General features: G+C 43.1%; 1 long non-coding RNA gene across 1 annotated transcript; it reads left to right on the forward strand.

The window, feature by feature from the left end:
- Positions 1-27,119, forward strand: LOC141656231 (uncharacterized). The gene is made up of 3 exons (XR_012548438.1): positions 1-126; positions 26,351-26,435; positions 26,523-27,119. It is a non-coding gene; the product is annotated as an uncharacterized LOC141656231 (long non-coding RNA).

The raw sequence follows: 27,119 nt of genomic DNA on the forward strand, positions 1-27,119 counted from the left end.
GATAGATTTAGCGTACTACTAACTTTCGTGGTAATGCTTCGCGATAATTTCAGGTTTCACCTCAGTAGCAACTCCTTTGTTATTAAGTGGTCGGACGACAACCATAAGAACCTTGCAGAGTTGCAGGTAATCGTTTCCTCCGCCTTTCCTTCTTTTACCGACTCTTTGCTTGGCTTTTAGATCTTGAACATTTTCTAAGGCTTATATTTTGTTTTAACGCTTAATTGCTCCGAAGTTAGATAGGTATTGACGTTTCTGACGATGGACATAGGCCTTTAGGTTGTGGATTAATACATCACTTATTGATGCGGTTATTAAAACTGATTGTATTGTGCCACTGATTTGGTCATTGCTTTCAAGCCTTTGTGATACGGGAGCATTAGAAGATGGCGAAAATGAAGTACTCATTAGTCGAAATGTAACTCAAATTACAGAAGGTTTCAAAATGGGTTCGAGTTATGTGACGATGTTGAAATAGGAGAGCAATGAAGGTGGAGGAGCTGGAAACACGCTTCCCTAAGCCGTGTAGGAGCCCGAAATTCCAGCCTTGTTAGGAGACACGATTTCCTAAATCGTGTTGGATTAGCTATTAGTTTATTTTACTGTTTTCGAATAAAATTAGGAAACTCTTTATTTCCTAATCCTAGTTTTATTTAGATTCTTCAAATCTGATTTTTATTAGTTAATTATATAATAAGTTTCCTAGTTAGTTTAGGAAAGATAGCTTGGAAGATAAGTTGAGGAATTAGATCTCGAGTCAGATTATGACATCGAGTAGGACTATAAATAAGGACCGATTGTGGCCTTATTTTTCAGATTATTTTTACAGAAATACAATAAAGTTTACAGTTCGTAAAACTTGTGTCAATCTTGCGAGATTAGATTAGGACTCTTCCTTGCGAGGCTGAGTTATAGCAAATCGAGCTATAACCTTGCGAGGTTAGAACAAGATTCGCTAATCTATCCTGTTCTTTGTTCCAAATTCACACAATTACCTTCAATATAATCCTTGTTTTCTGATCTTATACACGACATACTTCAAACTATACAATAATTCCGCTGCAATCAAACTAACGTTACATTAAACGACCTAATTCTACATCAAGTGGTTACCAGAGCAAGGTTTGTGATTTATTTCCTAATAAATCAGTCTTGGGATCGTTTGCCATGGGTGATAAAGCAGGAAACGGCGATGGTTCAGAGAAGCCATGGAAGGACGATATGGATGCAATGAGAGCAGAGATTGGCCAGATCTCGTATATTGTGAAGAACATAGCCACTGTTTTGAATAAGGGAAAGAAGAAACAGAACGAGGCTGATTCGGATAGCCAAGCCGAATCTGAGGAAGAAGAACGGCCATAGGAGAAAAAGAAAACCAAGAACGATGATGACAGAGGCCTTAAACTCGACATACCCGAGTTTAATGGAGATCTAGATGCTGAAAAGTTTCTAGACTGGATTCGTAAAGCAGAGAGGATTTTAGAATACAAAGACTACGATGAGCATAAGCAATTTAAGGTTGCTACATTAAAATTAACCAAGTACGCATCTTTATGGTACGAAAATCTGAAGAAACAACGCAAGAAAGACAGAAAACCTAAGATTGAAACTTGGGCAAAATTAAAGAAGCATCTTATGAAGAGGTTTCTTCCTAGAGACTACGAGCAAGATAATTACTTAAAGCTAACATCTTTAACGCAGGAAAGCTTGAGTGTTGCTGATTATGTGAAAGAATTCGAGAAATTGAGCATTGTTTGCGATTTAGAAGAGAAGGAAGAATTGAGAACTGCGTGTTTTATTCGTGGCCTCAATTCGAGCCTAGCACAACGGGTGGAAATCCAGAATTATGATGGATTTAACGATGTTTGCAGGCTAGCTCTTAAATTCGAGAAGCAAGATAAAGGCAAGAAATCCTATGCTCGTGATTATTCGAGGAATTCGAGCACTTACTCGAAACCAGCAGCTACCACGACCAGTAGCAAGGATGTATGAAAGGAGGATCCAAAAGATAAGGGCAAGGGTACAATGGTTGAAACAAAGGATGCGAGATTGCGACGATGTTTCAAGTGCCAAGGATATGGGCACATTGCCAATGAATGTCCACAAAAGCGAGCTCTAATGATTCAAGAATTGGTTGACTTAGTTCCAAACTTTGTGCTTCCAGAACCTGAATCCAAATCTGATTTGCAAGAGGAAGGGAGTGGCGATGAAGTGATACATGTTGTTGAACCCTACAGCGACGAGGAGAAGGAGGTGTTGGTGCTTCGAAGCCTCCACACCGAGGCTGCTCACGTTGAAGAGGAGCAAAGGGAACGATTATTTCATTCTCGTTGTAAGGTAAGCAATCAGATTTGCACTCTTATTGTCGACAGTGGTTCCTGTACCAATGTCGTATCTAGAGACTTAGTTGATAATCTGAAGTTGCCAACTAAAAACCACCCTAAACCATACAAATTGCATTGGCTTAACGGGAGTAATGGGATATTAGTTAAGAAACAGGCCCTAGTATCATTACAATTGGGACCGTATGAAGATAAGGTGCTATGTGATATAATCCCGATGAATGCTTGTCATATTTTACTGGGTAGGCCGTGGCAATATGATCGAAAGGTAGAACATGACGGGAGGAGCAATGTTTATGTCGTGACTAAAGGAAAAGCTAAATATTATCTTAAACCGTTATCACCAAGTAAACATAAGAAGCCTGTTGCAAAGGAGAGTTTGTTTTTAGAAGCAAGTGAAGTAGAGGAGGTCCTTGCTCAAGGAAAACGAGCTTATGTGCTGGTTGTCCGAGACTTGGAGTCCGTTGGTGAGAGTAACCGCCAAGGAGTACAGGGGTTACTTGATGAGTTCATGGATGTGTTTCCCGAGGAGTTACCATATGGGTTACCTCCCTTGCGGGGAATTGAACATCGCATTGACTTAATTCCCGGAGTTGCATTGCCTAATAAACCAGCTTATCGGTGTAATCCCGAGGAAGCTAAAGAATTACAGAGGCAAGTACAGGAATTAATTGATCGAGGGTATGTACAAGAGAGCTTGAGTCCGTGTGCAGTACCAACGTTGTTAGTGCCGAAAAAGGAGGGAACTTGGCGAATGTGTATTGACAGTAGAGCGGTGAACAACATTACAATCAAATACCGCTTTCCTATGCCAAGGCTTGACGATATGTTAGACGAACTTTCTAGTTCGTGTGTTTTCTCTAAACTTGATTTACGGAGTGGTTATCATCAGATGAGGATTCGAGAGGGAGATGAGTGGAAGACTGCTTTTAAAATGAAACAGGGGTTATATGAATGGCTCGTGATTCCATTTGGTCTATGTAATGCTCCTAGCTCATTTATGAGGCTTATGAATGAAGTGTTAAGTCCTTTCCTTAACAAGTTCGTGGTTGTATATCTCGATGATATTCTGATTTATAGCAAGAATGAAGAAGAGCACAAACAACATTTAAGATCAGTGTTCGAAGTTATGCGAAAACAGAAGCTATTTGGCAAGCTTGAGAAGTGCACGTTTATGGTGCCGAGTGTAGTGTTTCTTGGTTACATTGTGGGCAAATATAGCGTGAGTATGGACCCATCTAAGGTCGAAGCAATCCAGGCCTGGCCGGTTCCTAAATCGACTACAGAGGTGCGAAGTTTCCATGGGTTAGCATCATTCTATAGGCGATTCATTCAAGGATTTAGTTCGATCATGGCTCCAATTACAGAGCTGGCCAAGAAAGGGGTTTTCGTGTGGACTACTAGCGCCCAAAAGGCATTTGAAGAAGTAAAGGGTAAGTTGTGTTCCAGACCTATTTTAGCACTTCCTAATTTCGACAAGTTGTTTGAGGTCGAATGTGATGCGAGTGGTGTTGGAATTGGTGCCGTGTTGGTACAAGAGAAGCGGCCTATTTCATATTTCAGCGAGAAGCTAGGTGGTGCAAGGCTGAACTACTCAACTTACGATAAAGAATTCTATGCCATTGTGAGAGCATTAGACCATTGGAGTCACTATTTGCGACCTAAGCCTTTTGTATTACATTCTGATCATGAGGCATTAAAACATATACATGGGCAGCAAAAGTTGAACCAAAGGCACGCTAAATGGGTCGAATTTTTACAGTCTTTTACATTCTCATCAAAGTATAAGACGGGAAGTTCGAATGTTGTAGCTGATGCACTTTCTAGGAGGCATTGTTTGTTGGTTGAGCTCGATGCAAGATTGTTGGGTTTCGAGCATATTAAGGAGTTATACAAGACTGATCCGTCTTTTGCTAAAGAGTTGTTTGAGCCTACTGGAGCTTATACATTGCAAGATGGATTTTTATTTAAGGGAAATCGACTTTGCATTCCACAAAGTTCGATTCAAGAGTTGCTTATACGCGAGGCTCATGGAGGGGCGATAGCTGGTCACTTCGGTTCTAATAAGACTTATGACATTGTAAGTGAACACTTTTATTGGCCAAAGATGATCAAAGATGTGCAAGACATAGTAGCAAAGTGCGTTGTGTGTCAGAAGGCAAAGAGTTCGTTCAATAAGGGGTTATACACGCCCTTACCTGTCCCAAAGCAGCCATGGAGCGAGGTTAGTATGGATTTTATACTCGGGTTACCAAGAACACAGCGTGGTAAAGACTCAATAATGGTTGTTGTTGATCGGTTTTCAAAGATGGCTCATTTCATTCCTTGTCATAAAACCGATGATGCTACTAATGTTGCTGATTTGTATTACAAGGAAGTGGTTCGTTTACATGGAATCCCACTTACCATTGTATCGGATCGAGATGTAAAGTTTCTTAGTTATTTCTGGAAAACGTTATGGCGTTTGATGGGAACTAAGTTACTATTTAGTACTTCTCACCATCCACAAACATATGGTCAGACGGAAGTAACTAATCGCACTCTTGGAAGTTTATTAAGAGGATTAGTTAGTAAGAGTACAAAGGATTGGGATGTTAAACTCGCACATGCCGAGTTTGCTTACAATCGAACTCCATCTGTTACTACTGGGAGAGCTCCATTCGAAATAGTATACGGGGTCAATCTATTTCTGCCTATTGACTTGGTCCCGATCCCGAAGAAATATCTCATGAGTTTCGAAGCCAAAGATAGACAAGCTACTTTTCTTCGTACTTGTGAACAGGTGAGAGCTCAAATAGAGAAGGCAAATGCAAAATACAAGGAGAAAGCAAACAAGCATAGAAAACAGCCCGTGTTCAAGGTAGGAGATCTTGTGTGGCTGCACTTAAGGAAGGAACGATTTCCGTCTAAGCGCAAAAATAAACTAATGCCAAGAGCTGATGGCCCGTTCAAAGTCCTAGAATGTTATGGTTCGAATGCTTACAAGCTGGATTTGCCAAGTGAGTATGGAGGAGTGAGTGCAACTTTCAATGTGGGAGATCTATCACCGTATCTTGAAGACGAAAATTTGAGGTCAAATTCTCAAAAAGAAGGAGGGAATGATGCGGGAGCATGTAGACACCTCGTTTCTGCACCCCTCGCAAACCACCCGGTGATGATTGGGCCGCATGTTTGGTACGCGGAACGATTTGTGACAATTCGTAAGTTTATCGTCAAGTGATTGCTCAAACATTAATGTCTACCTCTTAGTTGTCATCTACGTCCGGATACGGTCGTTTTGGCAGTAATTAGAGTACATTCGGAGTCCGGGTCAAAAACCGTCTCCATTTTCTGATAATTGTTAAAACCCGAGTCAGAATGTTCTGGAATGTTCCGGATATTTCTATTCCATATTTCACAAATTTTATCTTTTGGCAAATAATATCCCGTAATATTCAAAAGATAATCGGATTATTTCCGTCCTACCATAACTCAAACGCGGAAATCTTTCTTCAGCAAGAGGAAACCTCCTGGGAATAGACGCAGCAGGTGCTGCGCCTCTTCCAAGGGACGCAGTGGCTGCTGCGCCTCTTCCCAGGCCCTTCTTTGCATGATTTACGTATCTTTTCTATATCTTTCCGAGATTCACTTCCAAAGAGTCTCTGAAACCCTATTCCTCCGTGTGATTAGTATAAATAGGAGCTTTCGTTCCTCATATTTCTCACGCGAGTGTCCGCCCTTCTCTTCTCCCTTTGCATTCTAGACTTCGTTCTTACTAATTGGCGCCTACGTGCTTGGACTTCCGACCACGTAAGCTCGGATCTTTCCGGGTACCAGCCTCTCCGTTGCATGACCGACCAATTTGACCAACTACACAATAATCAATCTAATTAATCAATTTGTTTCAATCGTTTTCCTCTTACGAGGGCACTCTCTTTGCATTCGCGTCGAGCATTCACTAGTCGATACTTAGTTCATCTCGTTTCGTCAACATGTAAGTCTGAGGGTGTATAATTCTCTTTATTTATCGTATTTTATTTATTCATCGTTGTAAGGTCTATGTCGAAAACATCTAATTAAAACCGATTTCTAAAACCGTCTTTAAAAACCTGTTTTTGCGGATTTCCAGTAGACAGACGTCGAGAAAAGACGCAGCAACTGCTGCGCCTCTTCGAAGGAGCGCAGTTCCTGCTGCGCCTCTTCGTGAGGCTGCCGCAGTTCCTGCTTCTTTTCTTCTTCCTCCGTCCTCTGTAATTCGTGTTTATTTGTTTGTTTTCCTTTGCTTATTTCGATAAATCGTTCGCATGATAGCATCAATAATTCACATGTATTATATTCATCATCATTAATTCACATGTTTTAAATCATCATTGTTCCGACTTAAATCCTAAGTAATCAATATTTGCGGGTTTTCGTCATTAATATTCAATCCGGGTTTTAGAGGTTCAATTCATTCATATTGAGTTTAAAGATTCATTGTTGGTATATTTTCATCTGTTTATTCACATGTTCATTATTAATTCATCATGTTTAGTTTGTTCTATTCACCGATGTCACTAATTACTCATTCATTAACATCGTCCCTTCACGTAATTAATCCGTTTAATTACTGTTTCATCCATGTTTTACTTTTTTTTATGACTCCTTCATATGTAAAATAATCCATTAAATCACTTCTATCCGAGTAATATCATCAATCGATCCATTAAAGTTAACAATTAACATTAACGATTTGCGATTAAAACACGACGGGAACTCACCCTTGAACAGACGCAAGAATCATGCGCGCCTCTTCCAGAGGGCGCAGTCTCTGCTGCGCCTGTTCCAGGTTGAGTTCTGTCTCTGAACTCCTTTCTGCTTTGACTTAGTTATTTAGCCTACGTAATTATTTAACTAATATCCGTAATATCGCTAATTTCTGTTCGTTATTTATTTCTTCTATTCTTTTATTTCTTTTATTCCTTTTTCTCAAATCATCCGTTTTAAAGGTGTTTTCGACATAAATCGCCTATTTCAATGTAATTAATGTATTTTTCATTATTGTAATTTATATTATTGTATTTCTTTTACTGCTTGTATGCTTTCACATGTAAATCAACCTTAATTCCAACTTCGACCAAATTGTTTGCTAATTATGTGTCAACCGACTTAGTTAATTCTCACATGCTAGGATTAAAACAATGGATGTTGCATTGCATGCATATAGCCAACGATATATCGAGTACGAATAACTCCCCTAATCATTAGTAGAGGCCGCTATCGAGGCGGGCGGGATTAGGTGTTCGATCAAAAGAGCTTCCTAATACGTACCCTCACCCCTTACTCCAGATCTCCGTGAGCACCCGTGTTCATTGGCATCCACGAGAGTCATTCTAGACATAGAATGCTAAGGGTAACGATTGCTTAGTGTTCATGTCACTACTTTGTGTCTTGACATGACACGAGGTATTCGAACGGTTCCAATTTCCCATAAAAATTGGTGGCGACTCCTTACAAAATGCAAACGCTTGTCCCTCGTTTCTCACCAAGCGCCCCCGTGGGCGGCCCGCTGTCTACAGTTTGGCGACTCCGCTGGGGATATACACTTACGTGTAGCTAGGGTGAAACTCGAACAAGGTTAGGGAATAAGTTTGTACAAGACAATTGTCGGTTTTCATAACTCGGTCTTCCTAGATCGTTTAATTCGGCCTTCCTAGGCCCAACCCAACCCATTCGACCAATCGTCCCGTCTAAACGGTCCTAATTCTTATTTGGGCCTAAAGATGGATAGCGATTGACGTCATCCATACCATGATGCTTACTCTTGTTTATATCAAGGGCCTTCACTACTTGAGGAAATGGACTAGGAATCGGCCTTACTCTTGTTTGGCACGAGCCTCACCACAGACTTCGGGTTTGATGGTTCGGTATGGCAACCCACCCTTTAAACCAAAACCCTTTTAAATGCACTCAGCATCCCGTTATAATGCTTGTATAAATGTGTAAACCTTACGTGATCACTTCTAAACAAAACCATGACGAATTTTCAAAAAAATCAAAACTTGTTTTCAAACAAGATTTTCGAAAAAGTAGGCCTTCAATTAGCGCAAAATCCGGTCAAAACTCTGTCCGTTTGTCAAGTCAAAATTCGGGCCACAAGCCCATTTCAAAACCTCACTTCGAGTCCACTCCTACAACTACACTACAGTTGGCTAGGACACACATTTTCAAAGACCTTGTCTTTCTTCAAAACTCACTCAATACAAGTGGCACACACCCACTTCACGAGTCAAAACTTTTCTTCTTTTAGCAAGTGTGATAGAATGGTCGATCGTGTTTTGATTCGTCGCCAATCTCTTATCCAGTTTCCAAGATGCCTGGGTCAAGTGATGAAACAAACCTCCAGCAAATTCAAGAAAGTAGTGATCGAATCCTAGCCGCGATAGCCCAAATGCAAATCACTCAAGAACAAACCTATGACCGCCTTGAGCTTATCGAAGGCCGTATCTTTGATGTAGAGGGAAGGTTGCCTCCCCCTAAAGGTGAAGTACTACAATTTTCTGATGACGAGTCTAAAGATGAGAATCCCGTCCTAGGGACAACCGCAGCTGAGAAAAGACTCCAATACCTAGAGGAACAATTGATGTACCTTAAGGGAGATGACATCTATAGGGAAAACAATCGCAAGTATGAAGCCGTCAACTCCAAATTGCCTACTAACTTTAGCATGACGGATATCCCTAAGTTTAAAGGACATGAGAACCCTTTGAACCACATCCGCGCCTTCAAGGACTACATGTCTATCAAAGGCATCAAACCCGAGATGTTCTTAAGGATCTTTCCTTCATCTCTTGACACCATTCCGAAGCAATGGTTCTACACTTTGGATCACAAAAAGGTCGCTACTTGGGAAGACGCCGCGATCGAATTCTCGAAACAATACGCGGATAATGCCGAGATCCAAGTCAACATGCGTACCCTAGAGGTTCTTACCCAAAATGACAAAGAAGGATTCACCGACTTCCTAAGTAGGTGGAGGAAGACTAGTACTCAACTAGTTGAACGCCCGGATGAGGCCACTCTTGTGGAAAAGTTCGTGGATAATCTCAAGCCCATATATGCCAACCATTTGAGATATCAAAACATCAAGACTTTCAAAGACTTAACCGTACTAGGGACACGAATTGAAGATGACATCCGCAAAGGACTCTTGTCCAAAACGGTAGGTCGAGGATATCAAGGGTCCACAAGTCGTTCCTACGGCTCTACTAGCAAGACCGACGAAGTTAACCTTCTCGAGCCATCCAAGAAAACTAGCCCACCAAGGAAGTTCACAAACCTTGGGGATACATACTCCAACGCTCTAAAAAGACTAATAAAGCAAGGTAAACTCCAACCCATTGGACCTACTCCCGAACCTGAAAAGAAGTCCAAATTCTGGGATGAAAACTCCTACTGTGAATACCATAGGGGCAAAGGGCACGACACAGAAAAATGCTACAAGTTAAAACACGTGCTTCAAGATATGATCGAAGATGGTCGACTTCCAATTCCACCAGGAGGTAAGCCCAACAACACTCAGAATCCTCTTGGAGTAGTGATTACAAGTGACGAATCTACCTTAGATTGCTCACATCTCATTTCTCCCACCGAAAACGAAATTCATGCAATTGAGAAAGAAAGGCTCTACTCTACTATCTCCCCTACCATTTCCGACTTCATCGCATGGGCAAGGAGTGTAGATAGACAAGTGTGGGAACTAGAAAACATGGTAACGACTTTACGCGATCCCAATGCAACACCTAAAGAACGTGTACCATTGATCTTCTCTCTGAATGCCACTATGCAAGAAGTAGTCGCCGTGGTCGATGGGCTAGTCGACCAAATCATACAACTAGAAGGTGATATCATGAGAATGAAAGAACTAGATACAGTCAATGGGGTTTGGGCCGATGATGATCAAGACGAATACCTCATTGAAAACTCCTTAGTCAAGGAAATAGTCCAAAATGGCGAAGACCAAGATGTGGATCACCTAACTCGTTCGGGTCGTCCATATCAAAGCACCACTCAAAACGGTCCAACCAACGTCATCACACCAAATGATAACGAAGACGACCCCACCGATCATTTGCTCAAGCAATTACAGAAAACCAAGGCTGATCTTTCAGTCTGGCAACTAGTGGCAAGCTCATTTCCGCATCGCCAAGCTTTACTGCAAGCTTTGGCCAAATTAAATGTAGCACATAACTCCACTCCTGAAGATGTAGTCAACTTGGTCTTCCAAGAACCACCGAGACTAAGTAATCCTATTACTTTCTCAGACGAAGACTTTCCACCTTTTGGCGCTAGTCACAACCTTGCTCTATACATCACTGTCATCTGTCTAAAGAAGAACGTGCCAATGACTTTGGTAGATGATGGCTCCGCGGTCAACGTCATACCCCTCAAAACGGCATACAAACTAGGCATGAAGGAGTCGGATTGGACTCCCACCAATCAAGGTGTACGTGCATATGACGGTACACGACGAAAAGTGGTTGGACTTGCTAGCCTAACCATAGCCACGGGACCAATCGAGCGAAAGGCTAATTTCCAAATAGTGGACATCGAAGCCTCATTCAACATACTTTTGGGAAGACCTTGGATTCACGCTTCCAAAGCGGTAACATCCACCCTCCATCAAAAGATCAAGATCCCACTAAATGGCAAAGTTGTGACGATCACTTCGTCACCCATCAAGGCGATAATTGAGAAGCAATCAAACAACCAAGTCCTTGCAGATCCCATATACGAACTTGGGGGCTTCCAAAGTGTGAGCGTCATAGAAAGTGAGTTGGCGCCCTTATACTATAATCCCTACTCCAACTTGGTGGTCAACCACATACTCAAGTCCCAGGGATACTTCCCTGGAATGCCTTTGAACCCAATTCGGAAGAACACCTTCGCACCATACAAGAAAGGCAACTCGACAAGGATACCACTTGGACTAGGATACAAACCCACAGCTGAAGAAGTTCTCGAAATGCTCGCTCAAGTCCAAAATCGCAAGTACGTGGGAGTCCAAATGAGACCATATATCCCCACTCTAAATGGGTACTTCGTTCAAGAAGGAAGTTCAGAACTCTTCCATGGATTTCCCGAACCTTGGCATTATCTTGAGAGGAAGTTAGCCGGAATCGAGATCTTTCACGATTGCTACTTCATTCCTCCCGAAACGGTTCCTACCGTCAAAACCCGTCAAGCACCTTGCTTCGACGAACAAGCTGTTAGCCTCTTGTTTGGAGAGGACCGATTCATTAGGGCCGTGCAGGATGAGATCATTACTATGATACTTCAAGACGATCGCTTCAACCCCACCGCGTTAATCACGAAACCGACGCAGCGAGAAGGATGGAGAAAATCTATCAAATGGACCAACAACCAAGGAAGACTCTTCAAGCTCACTACTGGAGAAGGAGAGATGTTCAAAGGAGAACCGGAAGACGACGAGTTCGAGTCGGAGTCGGAGTCGGAGTCGGAGTCGGAGTCAGAGTCGGAGTCTAGAAAAGTCATTAGAGAGTCTACTCCTGTTGTCATCCCCACTCCCTTCGTTTCTCCTAGCTTAGCCTCGAGTAGTCACGGTAGTTCGGGGAACGCCCCACCATTCTTGTTCCTTGCCGCCACCGACCATGGATCGCTTGGCTTCTTTGTTTCAACTTTACTCAAATCTTAATATGAATAAATCGGGTTACGCTTACTCTCTCGTGTTCTTTCGAGTGCAATTCTGTTTATGATGATACTGAGGATGACCAAGACCCAGACTTGACCGAAATACCTCCCTACGTAGCCAAAGAAATATTACAGGAAGAGGAAGGGGGACCGGTAATAGAGGACACCGAACCCATCAACGTAGGAACCGAATTAGAACCCAAAGAACTTAGGATAGGGACTACCTTGAGTTCTACCGAAAGGGCCGATTTCATAGACCTCCTAAATGAATTCAAAGACGTTTTCGCTTGGTCCTACAAAGACATGCCAGGGATCGACAGAGATATCGCCGAACATAGGATTCCTATTAAGCCGGGTTTCAAACCCGTGAAACAGAAGCTTCGACGAATGAGGACAGAATGGGCTCTAAAGATTAAGGAAGAAGTGGATAAGCAATTCAAAGCCGGGTTCATAAAAGTTTCCGAGTACTCTGACTGGGTAGCCAACATAGTACCTGTGCCCAAAAAGGATGGGAGAATCCGTGTTTGTGTTGACTTCAGGGACTTAAACAAAGCAAGTCCAAAAGATGACTTCCCTCTATCTCACATTGACATATTGGTGGACAATACCGCAGACCACGCATTACTATCCTTCATGGATGGATATGCGGGATATAACCAAATCAAGATGGCCATGGAAGATATGCACAAGACCGCTTTCGTCACCCAATGGGGAACATATTGCTATACAGTAATGCCATTCGGATTGATCAACGCCGGAGCTACATACCAACGCACCGCAACTACACTCCTACATGACATGATGCACAAAGAAGTTGAGGTATATGTAGATGACATGATCGTCAAATCCAAAGAAAGAGAAGGACATATTGCAAACCTTCGCAAGTTCTTCGCAAGGCTACGAAAGTACAACATGAGACTCAATCCTCAGAAATGCACATTTGGGGTAACATCCGGAAAACTCCTGAGATATGTCGTCAGCCAACGCGGTATAGAAATAGATCCCTCGAAAATCAAAGCTCTGATTGAAATGCCACAACCTCAAACAGAAAAAGAAGTCAGAGGATTCCTGGGAAAGGTACAATATATAAGTCGATTCATATCGAAACTTACCATGATTTGCGAGCCTATCTTCAATAAACTCAAGAAAACAGACCACACTATGTGGGATGATGATTGTCAAAAGGCGTTTGACCGAATCAAAGAAATATTGGCTAAACCACCAGTGCTCATGCCACCACAACGAGATCAACCTCTTGGTTTATATCTCACAAGAATCGAAAGCGCCATGGGTGCTATGCTTTGCTCAAATCGTAGGAAGTGAAGAAAGAGCTATTTACTATCTAAGTAAGAAGTTCTTGGAATATGAGTGCAAATACTCGCAACTCGAAAAGACATGCCTCGCTCTTGTGTGGGCGACGAAGAAGCTACGTCACTACATGCTTAGCTACTCCGTCAAGATATATTCCAAAATGGATCCAGTCAAATACCTCTTCGAGAAACCCGTCCTCAACGGACGTCTAGCAAGATGGACTCTGATGCTCTCAGAATTCGACCTCAAATATGTCCCACTGAAGGTCATAAAAGGTCGCGCCGTCGCCGAATTCTTCGCAGAGAATCCTATCAACGACGCACAAACCATAGATACTTGGTCATTTCCCGACGAGGACATACTTCAAACAGACGTGGAATCTTGGGATCTATACTTTGATGGAGCATCAAATTTAAGAGGATTCGGAATAGGAGTGTTGCTCATTTCTCCTGAAGGTGAGCATACACCAATTGCTGTCAAACTCGACTTCGAGGTGACAAACAACGCTGCAGAGTATGAAGCTTGTCTCATCGGATTACAAGCGGCAGTAAGCTTAGGCATCAAAAACCTCCGAGTACATGGGGATTCATCATTGATCATCAATCAAGTTACAGGATCCTGGAAAATCCGAAGCGAAAGCCTCGCGCCCTATCAGGCTAGGATAGACCAAGTGGCTCAATTCTTTGATCACGTAACCTACTTACACCTACCTCGAGAGGAAAATCAATTTGCAGACGCTCTTGCGAAACTTGCATTTTTGATAAGCATACCAGATCACATGGTGGAAATGCCTTTGTGCATCGAACGACGATCGGAACCGGCTTATGTCCATCAAATCACCGATGAAGAGGAAATCGCGCAGGAACCCTGGTTCCAAGCGATCCTAAATTTCAAGCTCAATGGTACCTATCCACCAGATATGGACAAAAGGGGAGAACGTGCTATACGCCTATTAGATTCCCAATACATCCTCATGCAAGGAGAGTTATACAAAAGAACACCTCTTGGTGTAGTCCTACGTTGCCTTGATCATTCACAGGCACGAAAGGTGATGGAAGAAGTCCACGACGGAGAATGCGGTCCTCACATGAGTGGGCCCATGATGGCAAAGAAAATCACACGTTTAGGGTATTATTGGACCACCATGGAATCTGATTGCATCAAATACGTGAGACATTGCCACAACTGCCAAATCTTCGGGAACGTACAACACGTCCCTCCTTCGTTGCTATACACGATGACATCTCCTTGGCCATTTTCCGCATGGGGAATTGACATAACCGGGAAGATAACGCCGGCCGGAACAGGAGGTCACTGTTTCATTCTAGTAGCGATTGACTATTTCACCAAATGGGTAGAAGCGGCTTCCTACACTGCTCTTACGGCTAAAAACGTGGCAAAATTCATACAAAACAACATCATTTGTCGATATGGTTGCCCACATGAGATCATCAGTGATAACGGGTCACACTTCCAAGCCGAAACCGAGCAATTGCTAGCCAAATATAAGATTAAGCATCACCACTCCTCGCCCTATAGACCACAGACTAACGGCGCGGTAGAGGCGGCAAACAAGAACGTTGTCACAATTCTCAAGAAAACGACTGACAACTACAGAGATTGGCCAAGCAAGATACCCTTTGCTTTATGGGGGTATCGTACATCAGTTAGGACACCCACTGGGGCTACTCCTTTCTATTTGACCTATGGCATGGAGGCCGTACAACCAGTCGAGCTAGAAATACCATCCTTGCGTATTCTACTCGAAAGCCAAATCCCTGAAGCCGATTGGAAGAGGGACAGATATGAAGAACTCATCCTCCTGGATGAACGTAGGCTACGCGCCTTACACAATGTCCAAACATACCAAGCACGTATCAAACGAGCTTTCAACAAAAGAGTCAGGCCAAGAAACATCAAAGAAGGAGACTTAGTACTCAAATCGGTTAGAGCTCTTTTACCTGTCGACCCAAGGGGAAAATTCAAACCTAATTGGGCAGGACCATATCTAGTCAAATCAATACTCCCAGGGGGTGCGGTTAGGATCACAGACCTAGACGGGAATGAGTTCTCAAACCCCACAAACCTTGACCAACTGAAACGATACTATGCCTAGAATAGGACAAAAAACGCGCCTCGCGTAAACCCATGTGTCGCTCTTGTGGCACTAAATAAACGGCCCCTGGCCAAGCTAAAATAAGCTAAGTGTCACTATGCTCTTGCATTTTGACAAGATTGTCATCCTCATATCGTCAAATAAACTAATTTCGCACCTTGAGAACAAGCAAAAGCTCATGCTTATTTTCTATGTTCATTACAAGCTCTTGCTTCGAACAATTATTCTTTTACATTTACTCGAACTACGCGCAAGGGTTTGATTTCGCTTTTTTAAGTGAATACGTAGGCAATCCTTCACGGGATTCAACCCATTATACCTAAAATGTAAATAGAAGGACATTTGCATTGCATTTGAAATTCAACAAGAATAATAAAAGAAAATCACAACGGTTTCATAACCATTTAACCTTTTTTATTCCATTCATCTTCTGATAATAATAATACGATACATAATAAAAATAAGAATAGGCTAGGATTCTAAAAAATCCCTCCTTTTTATTACAACAATAATAATAATACTCAAATAATAAATAAAGACTCGGGCTATTCTTCCATCTTCCCTTTGCCCTTGTCATTCTTGTCATACTTCTTGTCACGACCTCGGGCCGGCGCTCTTGCACCACTTCACTCCTAATCACCAACGGTCTTTCTCGAGGCCGGACTCTTCCGTTCTTGCCAACCACCATTTCCGCAACAGAGTAGTCTTTGATTTCTTCAAGGATGAATGACCAAATCCAGCTTCTTCTTCTCCTTCTGTCAGATGCTTCTCCTTCTCTTTCTCTCCCTCGCGCACCTTGTAGTCAACAGGCTCGCGTTTCCTCAGTCTCTCGCGTTCTTCCGAAGTTGCAGCCTTTCTCCACCTCAGGTAGGAATCCGACACCCACAAAGCATTGGCGGAGAAGCTCAAGAACCACATGTTTCTCTGGGCCCATTTGATAGCCCACTCTCTTCGGCTCTCGGTGGTAAGCACTACAGCAGTCTGCGGAACGGTATCAAGCCTCGGGATGGTCTGCTTCAACCCGACTTGCCTCATCAATCTTTCCGGAAAGATGCATACCATGAACTCCAATCCCGGAATGCGCACGGACCTAGTAGGATCCAAAGAAGACACCCCAGTGACAGACTTGAGGTGCCACCACGGTACGACCCACCTAATCAACGGGCCATCATCATTCTTCAGCTTGTTCTTCCAATAGTCACAGACCCGAGTGAAGTCCACCATGTATAACCGCGTCCTCATCGCAATCATACGGGAATGATAGGAAAGTGCATGAACCGGGGCTCGAGCGGTGAGCCGTTCCATAAGCCAAACCTACCAAAAGCGGGTATTAGACACAAAAAAAAAAAAAAAAAAAAAAAAAAAAAAAAAAAAAAAAAAAAACCAAAAAAAAAAAAAAAAAAAAAAAAAAAAAAAAAAAAAAAAAAAAAAAAAAAAAACGAAAAAGAAAAAAAAAAAAGGGTCTTTTACCTGTAGGATGACGGGACTCCCCAGAAATGGCAGATCGCGGTTGGATTTCCTATTATCCAAACCCAAGATGATCTCCCTAAGCACAAGCAAGTCGGGCTCTGCGCGACTCCATTTGCTCAATAAGACCCAAAAGACGGGGATCACCTCGCAAATCCTCATCAACGTGCCCATGAAAGACATACACATGCAGCAAACAAGCCAAAGGCTCTCCTCCACAGCAACATAAGAGACGTGGGGGTCGGCTGCGGATGATGAATCGGTCTACAAAGTCCAACATTCTCACGCCTTTCGGGGTAACCAAGCGATCCACCTCGAGTCTAGTCAATCCAAGCAAGTCCCTGAATTTGCTCTTATACCCTTGTGAAGTGAAAGGAATAGCGGGTAAGTGCTCGGGATCCCACCCACCAATAGCAGCAACTTCCTCCGGAAAAGGACAAATATCACCACCTGGGAACGCGAACACATGACAATTTGGGTCCCAGTAGTCAAGACAAGCATCCAAGAACGGTTTTACAACCTTAATGAGTTTCAAACTCAATAGAGACCCAAGGTTATGAGCACCCATGTCGTGCTTCTCAACATTCGAAAATTCATTAGTCCATTCCTTCAAGCGGATCTCCAAAGTGTTCATAATGACAAATTTTCTCTTGAGAATTTATTTTGGGAGTTTTTATGTGGATTAACGGAGAAGAGACGGAAGAATTATATGATTTAAAGCTTCGTCGACGCTTCTATTTATACTAATTGCGGTTTCCAAAAATTCGCCAGGAGAGACAAGCTTGGGAACAGGCGCAGCAGGTTCAAAGCGACGCAGCTCATGCTGCGCCTCTTCCCCAGGCTCACTCTCTGTGATTTCCGCGTTTGGATCTTTCCTAATTCTATAGCGAATAATTTCCTATTCCTACGGGATTTTATTTTGGTAAATACGAGCAGTTTACCGTATTTCAAACTTCCTAAATTCGCGGGCACGCATTTCGAGGCGACGTCGACACCTTCGCCATTTTCATCGCACTTAATTCTTTTACTTTTTTTTAATTCATTTATTCATTCTTAGGAAATAAAATTTCATTTTAATTAAATTACATAAGTTACATTTCTAATTTCTTTTTTTTAGGAAATAATTCTCTTTTATTTTCGTTTCAACATTTTTATTTCTACACTTATAGATTTCTCTTTTTTTCTTTTTTTAGGGGTAACCCTCCCTATCGTCCGGTCATTTCCGTCAAATTATTTCCGTCAAAATTTTTGCAAATTTTTGGCATTTCGCATTTTTGTATCTTTTGAGTCTCTTTTTTGCGCTAATTACGACCTTATGTGTATAAAATGTATGTTTTGCGTGGTTTCTATGTGAATTTCGGCAGCATGACGGCATAAACCGTTGTCTACCAAACCTGTTCAAGAACTAACCTGCAGGTACAAGCGACACAACCCAGCAGCAAAGGCACTCAGGCCATCATATATACAAATGTACAAGCAAACTGGGGGCTTGCACCCCGAACCAAATCCAAAGTACAAGCAAACTGGGGGCTTGCACCCCGAACCAAATCCAAAGTTCAAGCAAACTGGGGGCTTGCGCCCCAAACAAGTCCAAAAATGTTCAAAATCAGATGTACGAGTCTACAAAACTATGCCAAACTACTGCTGGGCACCCTCCAACTCAAAGAACCCTCGCCATAAGAGCAAAGAATCTCGGCGTCCCGAAACTCGAGCTCCCTTGACAAGCGAGCCGTCTCCTCCCGAGATCGGGCCAACTCTCGCTCCAAATTTTTCAAGGTCACCCTAATAAACAAGAAATTGGCTCATGTCAATCAACTCAAACAAAACTAAAAATCAAAAATCAAAAGAAAAATCAAACGGGGCTCGTACCTGACGACCTCGACCACCGACGAGTGCCTCGATGGCGGTAGCTCGTAGCCGGTTGGCCACCCTCCAAAGTGCCACGAACCGAGATGGCGCGACCTGCATTTCAAAAGAATTCTCAGTAAAATTGAACAAGTTCAATCAAATGTGTTCTTACACGAAAGGTACATAAGCTGGAGGCTCACCCTCCGAATCGAATCTTGCCATCGTCTAGGCCGATCCGTCACGCCTACGTCAAAGTCACGCAACTCGGAGATCGTCGTCCTCCCGGGCCGCGTCGGTGTACTCAAGAGTCTCGGGGGTACACCGAGGGCTCGATGCCCGCCGCCTCGACCTCCTGCAAAGACAAATAGCTCTCATCAACCGATGATCTTTCATCGTAATTCTCGAAATCAAATCAAGAAAAGTAAAGGATACTCACCACTCGGCCGACGCCAACCTCCCGTAAAGGAACGCCGAGTAGTCCTCGCCAGGGCGGGAAGAAGGTCGTCGCCACTAGCACCGACTAGGTCCGCCTCCCTCTCGGCCTCGGTGGCTCCGGAACATCGTCCTCGGAGGATCAATGGGAACCGTCAACGCGCCCGAGAGCACCGACGAGCCAAACGCTCGCCCGGATACCACACAGACCCATCGACGTCCACAACAAAGAAATTCGCTCGGACTCCTAGATCGAAGGACCTCAGCAACAAAAGGAGGCGCTCCAGCGTACTCCGCCCAAGGTCTGGGCACCCACTGCGATAAGTTAAGGCAAAGATCATTCCTATGGTCAAATGAAAGCAAAGTACAAAAGATGTAAATACGAGTGGGATACTCACGCTACTCAGCTGAAGGGCGTTCACGTCCCGCCGGTAGACATTGTGAGAAGAGTGCTTGCTCTTCGTCCTGCACATCACCCAATCCCTCACCACGGGATAGGCCTTCTCCAGCGGCTCTGTCCTCTTCGGCGCGAGACTCGGGAAGTAAGAATACACCCATGCCTGTAAAACAAAATAATCAATGACGATCTTTCGTATTTTAATGAAGAAAGGAATTTGCTTAGGAAGGTTCATACCTCCAACAAAGATCCCGTGTCCGGCGCAGAGAAGTCCCCTTCTCCATCAACTCCGGACGAACCATGGCCCTCATGAAGCGGATGAGGACCGCAAAACCGGCGACCCCGGTCCCGGCGCCCTAGGGAACTCGGTCGAGAAAGAAAAGGAAGAAGCCGTCGATAGCCTCTCTCCCTTGTCTCCGAGGTAAATCGAAGACAGAACCACCAAAGCCAAAGACGAGCCCTCTCGCTCACCAGTACAAGGAGGAGGAGCGGTCTCCTCCCATCGATCGTCACCAACTCCGGGGTCTTCCCCGCAAGTAGTCTCGGACATAGGTGCGGGTACCAACCCCCAGCAAGATCGCTACGACCGGCGACGGTTCCAGCCGATCAACCCCCTCGCCTCGGCCGAATCCGCTCTCATAGCGATCTCCGCCACACCATCTCCTCGGTCCCCGCGGCGGACACCGAAATCATGCCGTAATCCTCCCGAGTAACTCCCACCTCACCAAAAGGCAGGTGAAACGTGGAAGTCGTATCCCGGAATCGATCCAAGAAAGCGCGGACCAGCCGAGGTTGGCCCGCAACTTCCTCTTCACAATGTCCCTCCGGACTGAACCAGGAGGGACCGAACGCTCCGCGCTCGATCATGGCCCTCTCCTCCGCCGACAGCCGATCGTAGTGCTCCATCGCTGTCGTGTAACCCGAGAACGACCTGATGTTCCCGGCCTCCTATAATGATTTGAAACAAAGCTATCTTTAGTTTTGAATGGAAATTTGCAAGAAGTTTGGACAAAAAGAATGAAAGAGAATAGGTAATGGGTAGTAAATTCTTATTTACCAAGCTCTTCACCGTCCTGTAGGACAGGTGACCCTCTGCAGCCCACACAAGGTGCCTACTCTCCCAGGTCTCAGCCCACGCAGGAGCTCCCCTCAGCTGACGACCTCCTCGCCTGACGTTGGCCCGTCTCGGAGCCTCCTCCTCCACCTCCTCGTGCGCCTCATCTCCAGTGGCCATCACCGCGTCGGTGAAAGCCTGCTCTAAAGCCTCCTCAATCGCACTGGCGTCTATCTCCATGGGAGTCCTCCCAGAAGTAGAAGCCCCATCACCTGCAACGTTAAAGTAAATTTAGGCCGCGTCACACGACGACAAGCCTTTGTTAAGGAGTTTTCGAGCCTCCAAAGCCCTGAAAACCGCCCTTTCTGGCCATCTTTGGCCATATTCCCGCCAATCCGATCGCTCATGTGATAAATTGGGTCAAAGTCAAGTCCAAGTCAAAGCCTAGTTCCGGGTTCGAGTCGAAAATTCGGCAGCATTTCGTTATAACGGCGATTATGCCCTAGAAAGGTGCCCTGAAAAAGTTGTCACAAACCAAAATTTCGAGATGGCAGAAAGTTTACCCATCATCCAAGGGTCCCAAATATCAAATTTCACCGCCAATGGGTAATCCTAAGGCATTTTTCGAAGCAATTTACGGTTCAGCTGTAAAACCGTCCCAAAATTCGCTCAAGGGCTCAAAACTCGACGAAAATTCAAAGCAAATACATGGTTATGTTCCTAACATTGCCTACTACCCATTTCTAGCATCAATTTGGCAAAACAAATCCATTTGGGGGAAAAGCCCCAAATTTTCGATCAAATGGGTTGAAAACCCTAGTTTTTGCGGCTCAAAATTCGACAAATACAGATGATTAATGCAAGATTAAGACACATACCTCGATTAGTCATATTTCAAGCAAGCTTTTGAATCCAACCTCGACGGAAATGGTGAAGATTTGAGAGAGAAATCGAAGGGAATGTGTTTCGAAATAATGAAATAAAACCTTCGATTTCGCGTTTTTTACGCAGAATTGCCAATTTGGGAAAAGACGCAAAGAGTCTGCGCCTCTTCCAAGGGACGCAGCTCTTGCTGCGCCACTTCCTTGCGTTCCCTCCATACGAATTTTCAAATATTCGTTATGGGTTCGTTATTTGTGGGCCCATCTTTGGTGCGCCTCTTCTTCAACGCTGTTATATTCTTTTGGTCCGTTTCGATGGTTTTCTTTCGTTCTGGTCCGCATTTTATCCGCGACAGTATTTTGCAGTATTGTCCGAATTCCTTATATCCAAAGACACAAGATTTTTTGCGATATTGCTCAAATTTATTTTGTCCAAATAGCGTAGAGTATTTTGCGATCGCTCACTCAAGATTTTTCCCATGACGATCAAGATGTTCCTAGTCGTCAATATATTCCCAAAATGAGAGTTCATGACGGTAGATTGCACTTCTCGAGAGACGAAGTTTGTTCGAAAGCGATACGAGATTTTCCGAAATGATTCAATCCAGACAGAGTCATTCCCCAACAAGAGTTCGCTTGAGACCGACGCAAGCGATTCAACCTCAAGTTTTGTCGAGTTCGCTTGAGACCAACGCAGCGGATTCCCCCGGCTTTTCTACCGACGTCCTGCTGCTTTCACTATATTTTATGTTTCCTCGCGGAGTTCGACAGGGTGTCATTCTCCAGAGGTTCCCACACCCAAACCTTAGTTACCTCTAGGTTGAACTTACTTTTGGCCTCCTTCCCGTCAATGCTTTCCTTTAGGGCCCCCACACCCTAGCACAATCTTTATATTTATCCTTTAGGTCTTACCCTTAGCTCCTATGCAACTCCGAAAGCATCTCGAGAAAGAAGTCTCAGGTACGGTCTCTTCTTATGGCTGGCGAGCTTCCTTACGTAGTCTAATGGACTTTAAACGACCCTCCCCGATAGTCGACAGACTCTAAAATGTTCCCGACGACAGGTCCTTGGCTCAGACCCCTTGAGCGCCTCGCGTCGCCATAGTCATCGGTTGTAATCTTGATTGACCTGATGGCTATACTTTGACTTTCGCCTTGTCCAAGCCTCGGTCAAAGTGGGGGCTCAGAGACACCTCGTTTCTGCACCCCTCGCAAACCACCCGGTGATGATTGGGCCGCATGTTTGGTACGCGGAACGATTTGTGACAATTCGTAAGTTTATCGTCAAGTGATTGCTCAAACATTAATGTCTACCTCTTAGTTGTCATCTACGTCCGGATACGGTCGTTTTGGCAGTAATTAGAGTACATTCGGAGTCCGGGTCAAAAACCGTCTCCATTTTCTGATAATTGTTAAAACCCGAGTCAGAATGTTCTAGAATGTTCCGGATATTTCTATTCCATATTTCACAAATTTTATCTTTTGGCAAATAATATCCCATAATATTCAAAAGATAATCGGATTATTTCCGTCCTACCATAACTCAAACGCGGAAATCTTTCTTCAACGGAGGAAACCTCACTCGGGAATAGACGCAGCAGTCTCTGCGCCTCTTCCAAGGGACGCAGTGGCTGCTGCGCCTCTTCCCAGGCCCTTCTTTTCATGATTTACGTATCTTTTCTATATCTTTTCGAGATTCACTTCCAAAGAGTCTCCGAAACCCTATTCCTCCGTGTGATTAGTATAAATAGGAGCTTTCGTTCCTCATATTTCTCACGCGAGTGTCCGCCCTTCTCTTCTCCCTTTGCATTCTAGACTTCGTTCTTACTAATTGGCGCCTACGTGCTTGGACTTCCGACCACGTAAGCTCGGATCTTTCCGGGTACCAGCCTCTCCGTTGCATGACCGACCAATTTGACCAACTACACAATAATCAATCTAATTAATCAATTTGTTTCAATCGTTTTCCTCTTACGAGGGCACTCTCTTTGCATTCGCGTCGAGCATTCACTAGTCGATACTTAGTTCATCTCGTTTCGTCAACATGTAAGTCTGAGGGTGTATAATTCTCTTTATTTATCGTATTTTATTTATTCATCGTTGTAAGGTCTATGTCGAAAACATCTAATTAAAACCGATTTCTAAAACCGTCTTTAAAAACCTGTTTTTGCGGATTTCCAGTAGACAGACGTCGAGAAAAGACGCAGCAACTGCTGCGCCTCTTCGAAGGAGCGCAGTTCCTGCTGCGCCTCTTCGTGAGGCTGCCGCAGTTCCTGCTTCTTTTCTTCTTCCTCCGTCCTCTGTAATTCGTGTTTATTTGTTTGTTTTCCTTTGCTTATTTCGATAAATCGTTCGCATGATAGCATCAATAATTCACATGTATTATATTCATCATCATTAATTCACATGTTTTAAATCATCATTGTTCCGACTTAAATCCTAAGTAATCAATATTTGCGGGTTTTCGTCATTAATATTCAATCCGGGTTTTAGAGGTTCAATTCATTCATATTGAGTTTCTGAGATTCATTGTTGGTATATTTTCATCTGTTTATTCACATGTTCATTATTAATTCATCATGTTTAGTTTGTTCTATTCACCGATGTCACTAATTACTCATTCATTAACATCGTCCCTTCACGTAATTAATCCGTTTAATTCTGTTTCATCCATGTTTTACTGTTTTTATGACTCCTTCATATGTAAAATAATCCATTAAATCACTTCTATCCGAGTAATATCATCAATCGATCCATTAAAGTTAACAATTAACATTAACGATTTGCAGTTCCGGCTTCACAGCCAGAACTCACCCTTGGAACAGACGCAGCAGCTGCTGCGCCTCTTCCAGAGGGCGCAGTCTCTGCTGCGCCTGTTCCAGGTTGAGTTCTGTCTCTGAACTCCTTTCTGCTTTGACTTAGTTATTTAGCCTACGTAATTATTTAACTAATATCCGTAATATCGCTAATTTCTGTTCGTTATTTATTTCTTCTATTCTTTTATTTCTTTTATTCCTTTTTCTCAAATCATCCGTTTTAAAGGTGTTTTCGACATAAATCGCCTATTTCAATGTAATTAATGTATTTTTCATTATTGTAATTTATATTATTGTATTTCTTTTACTGCTTGTATGCTTTCACATGTAAATCAACATTAATTCCAACTTCGACCAAATTGTTTGCTAATTATGTGTCAACCGACTTAGTTAATTCTCACATGCTAGGATTAAAACAATGGATGTTGCATTGCATGCATATAGCCGACGATATATCGAGTACGAATAACTCCCCTAATCATTAGTAGAGGCCGCTATCGAGGCGGGCGGGATTAGGTGTTCGATCAAAAGAGCTTCCTAATACGTACCCTCACCCCTTACTCCAGATCTCCGTGAGCACCCGTGTTCATTGGCATCCACGAGAGTCATTCTAGACATAGAATGCTAAGGGTAACGATTGCTTAGTGTTCATGTCACTACTTTGTGTCTTGACATGACACGAGGTATTCGAACGGTTCCAATTTCCCATAAAAATTGGTGGCGACTCCTTACAAAATGCAAACGCTTGTCCCTCGTTTCTCACCAAGCGCCCCCGTGGGCGGCCCGCTGTCCACAGAGCATTAGAAGATAGCGAAAATGAAGTACTCATTAGTCGAAATGTAACTCAAATTACATAAGGTTTCAAAATGGGTTCGAGTTATGTGACGATGTTGAAATGGGAGAGCAATGAAGGTGAAGGAGCTGGAAACACGCTTCCCTAAGCCGTGTAGGAGCCCGGAATTCCAGCCTTGTTAGGAGACACGATTTCCTAAATCGTGTTGGATTAGCTATTAGTTTATTTTACTGTTTTCGAATAAAATTAGGAAACTCTTTATTTCCTAATCCTAGTTTTATTTAGATTCTTCAAATCTGATTTTTATTAGTTAATTATATAATAAGTTTCCTAGTTAGTTTAGGAAAGATAGCTTGGAAGATAAGTTGAGGAATTAGATCTCGAGTCAGATTGTGACATCGAGTAGGACTATAAATAAGGACCGATTGTGGCCTTATTTTTCAGATTATTTTTACAGAAATACAATAAAGTTTACAGTTCGTAAAACTTGTGTCAATCTTGCGAGATTAGATTAGGACTCGTCCTTGCGAGGCTGAGTTATAGCAAATCGAGCTATAACCTTGCGAGGTTAGAACAAGATTCGCTAATCTATCCTGTTCTTTGTTCCAAATTCACACAATTACCTTCAATGTAATCCTTGTTTTCTGATCTTATACACGACATACTTCAAACTATACAATAATTCCGCTGCAATCAAACTAACGTTACATTAAACGACCTAATTCTACATCACTTTGTTTATGGCATGACTTGGTGTTTGTGCTAATATTTGGGCTTTAACGGAGCTTGTAGTTATTCATCTACAGCCCTTAGAAGTGGCTGTGGCGCCACCACAAACTACAAGTAAGGATGTAGTATATATTGGTAGGCTTGCAGATGTGTCAATTTGAGTGTAAGATATGGATTGGATTATTTGTTCAAGTAAAAATCATTGAAAAGGGAACCAAAAGTAAGGTTATAAAGGCGCTACTAGCTAGATTCACTAAAGGGTCTCGTGACTTTATGTATCATATTTTGCTGCTAAAAAAATGTTCTCAGCTACTCGCATCAAATGTTACTTTGTATCCCGCTCCCTCTCATTCACCTTACCGCTATCACAGTGCCCACGTGAATTAATGCACTGATTTACTATTAGTGGTAGCATAAGGATTTTGACTATGGTCGATTGTTAATTTGAGAAACTCATATTTCTTATCACTAAATTTGAATGCTTTTATCGTCACAGAGGGAGATCTGATTCTTGTTGACCTTCTAGCTCTAAAGCTTGTTGGGAGAAGACACTTAGGGCCAACCTGGATGACAATTGACAAGTAAAGCTTCCTTTTGTCTCTCAAATTTACGTGTAAGTCGAGGTTCATATGTATTGTATGTGACCACTGTTTTTAAATCATGCTTAGGTTTATAGAATCAGGCCCAGTACTAGAACCTGGCAAGACGGGCGTTTTGGCGGTGTTCGAATACTGAGTCACTTTAAGAGTGAGAGTACATCCCCGAATTTGAAGGACTATAGCTCAAATCGACAGGAGAAGACCGAGGAGCCTTTTTTTAAATGGGAATGTATCTTAGGGAACACGTAATTCTAGAGGTAGTCTTAACCGCTTTAGTGGTTTGTTTCTCTATACAAGACTCGAACCTTCTAAGTCAACATATGTAAATTCTCATAGCTACTGCAATTTCAGAATTTATGTAAATGGTTGGTGCTTATTGATTTTGTTACAAAAAATCTCGGCACGTCATTGCCACTGCTGCTGCTTTTTGGAAAAAATGGGGCAGATATTAAAGAAGATAGGCTAGCACATTTAAAGAACAAGTGGGTGCTCAAACATAAGTCTCTAATCTAAACACAAAATAGTTCATGCTTATCTTGTCAACTTCTGGTACACTTTTGTAACGGGTGCACACTTTCAAGCATAAGAAGGAAAGGTTTCAGGTTAAATAGCCCAAAAACAGTTGTACGGAAAGTTGTATTGGAAATAAAACTAGCAGTTAATTTC

The sequence above is a fragment of the Silene latifolia genome, chromosome 5 (genome assembly GCF_048544455.1).
Source record: "Silene latifolia isolate original U9 population chromosome 5, ASM4854445v1, whole genome shotgun sequence".
NCBI classification, from domain to species: Eukaryota; Viridiplantae; Streptophyta; class Magnoliopsida; order Caryophyllales; family Caryophyllaceae; genus Silene; species Silene latifolia.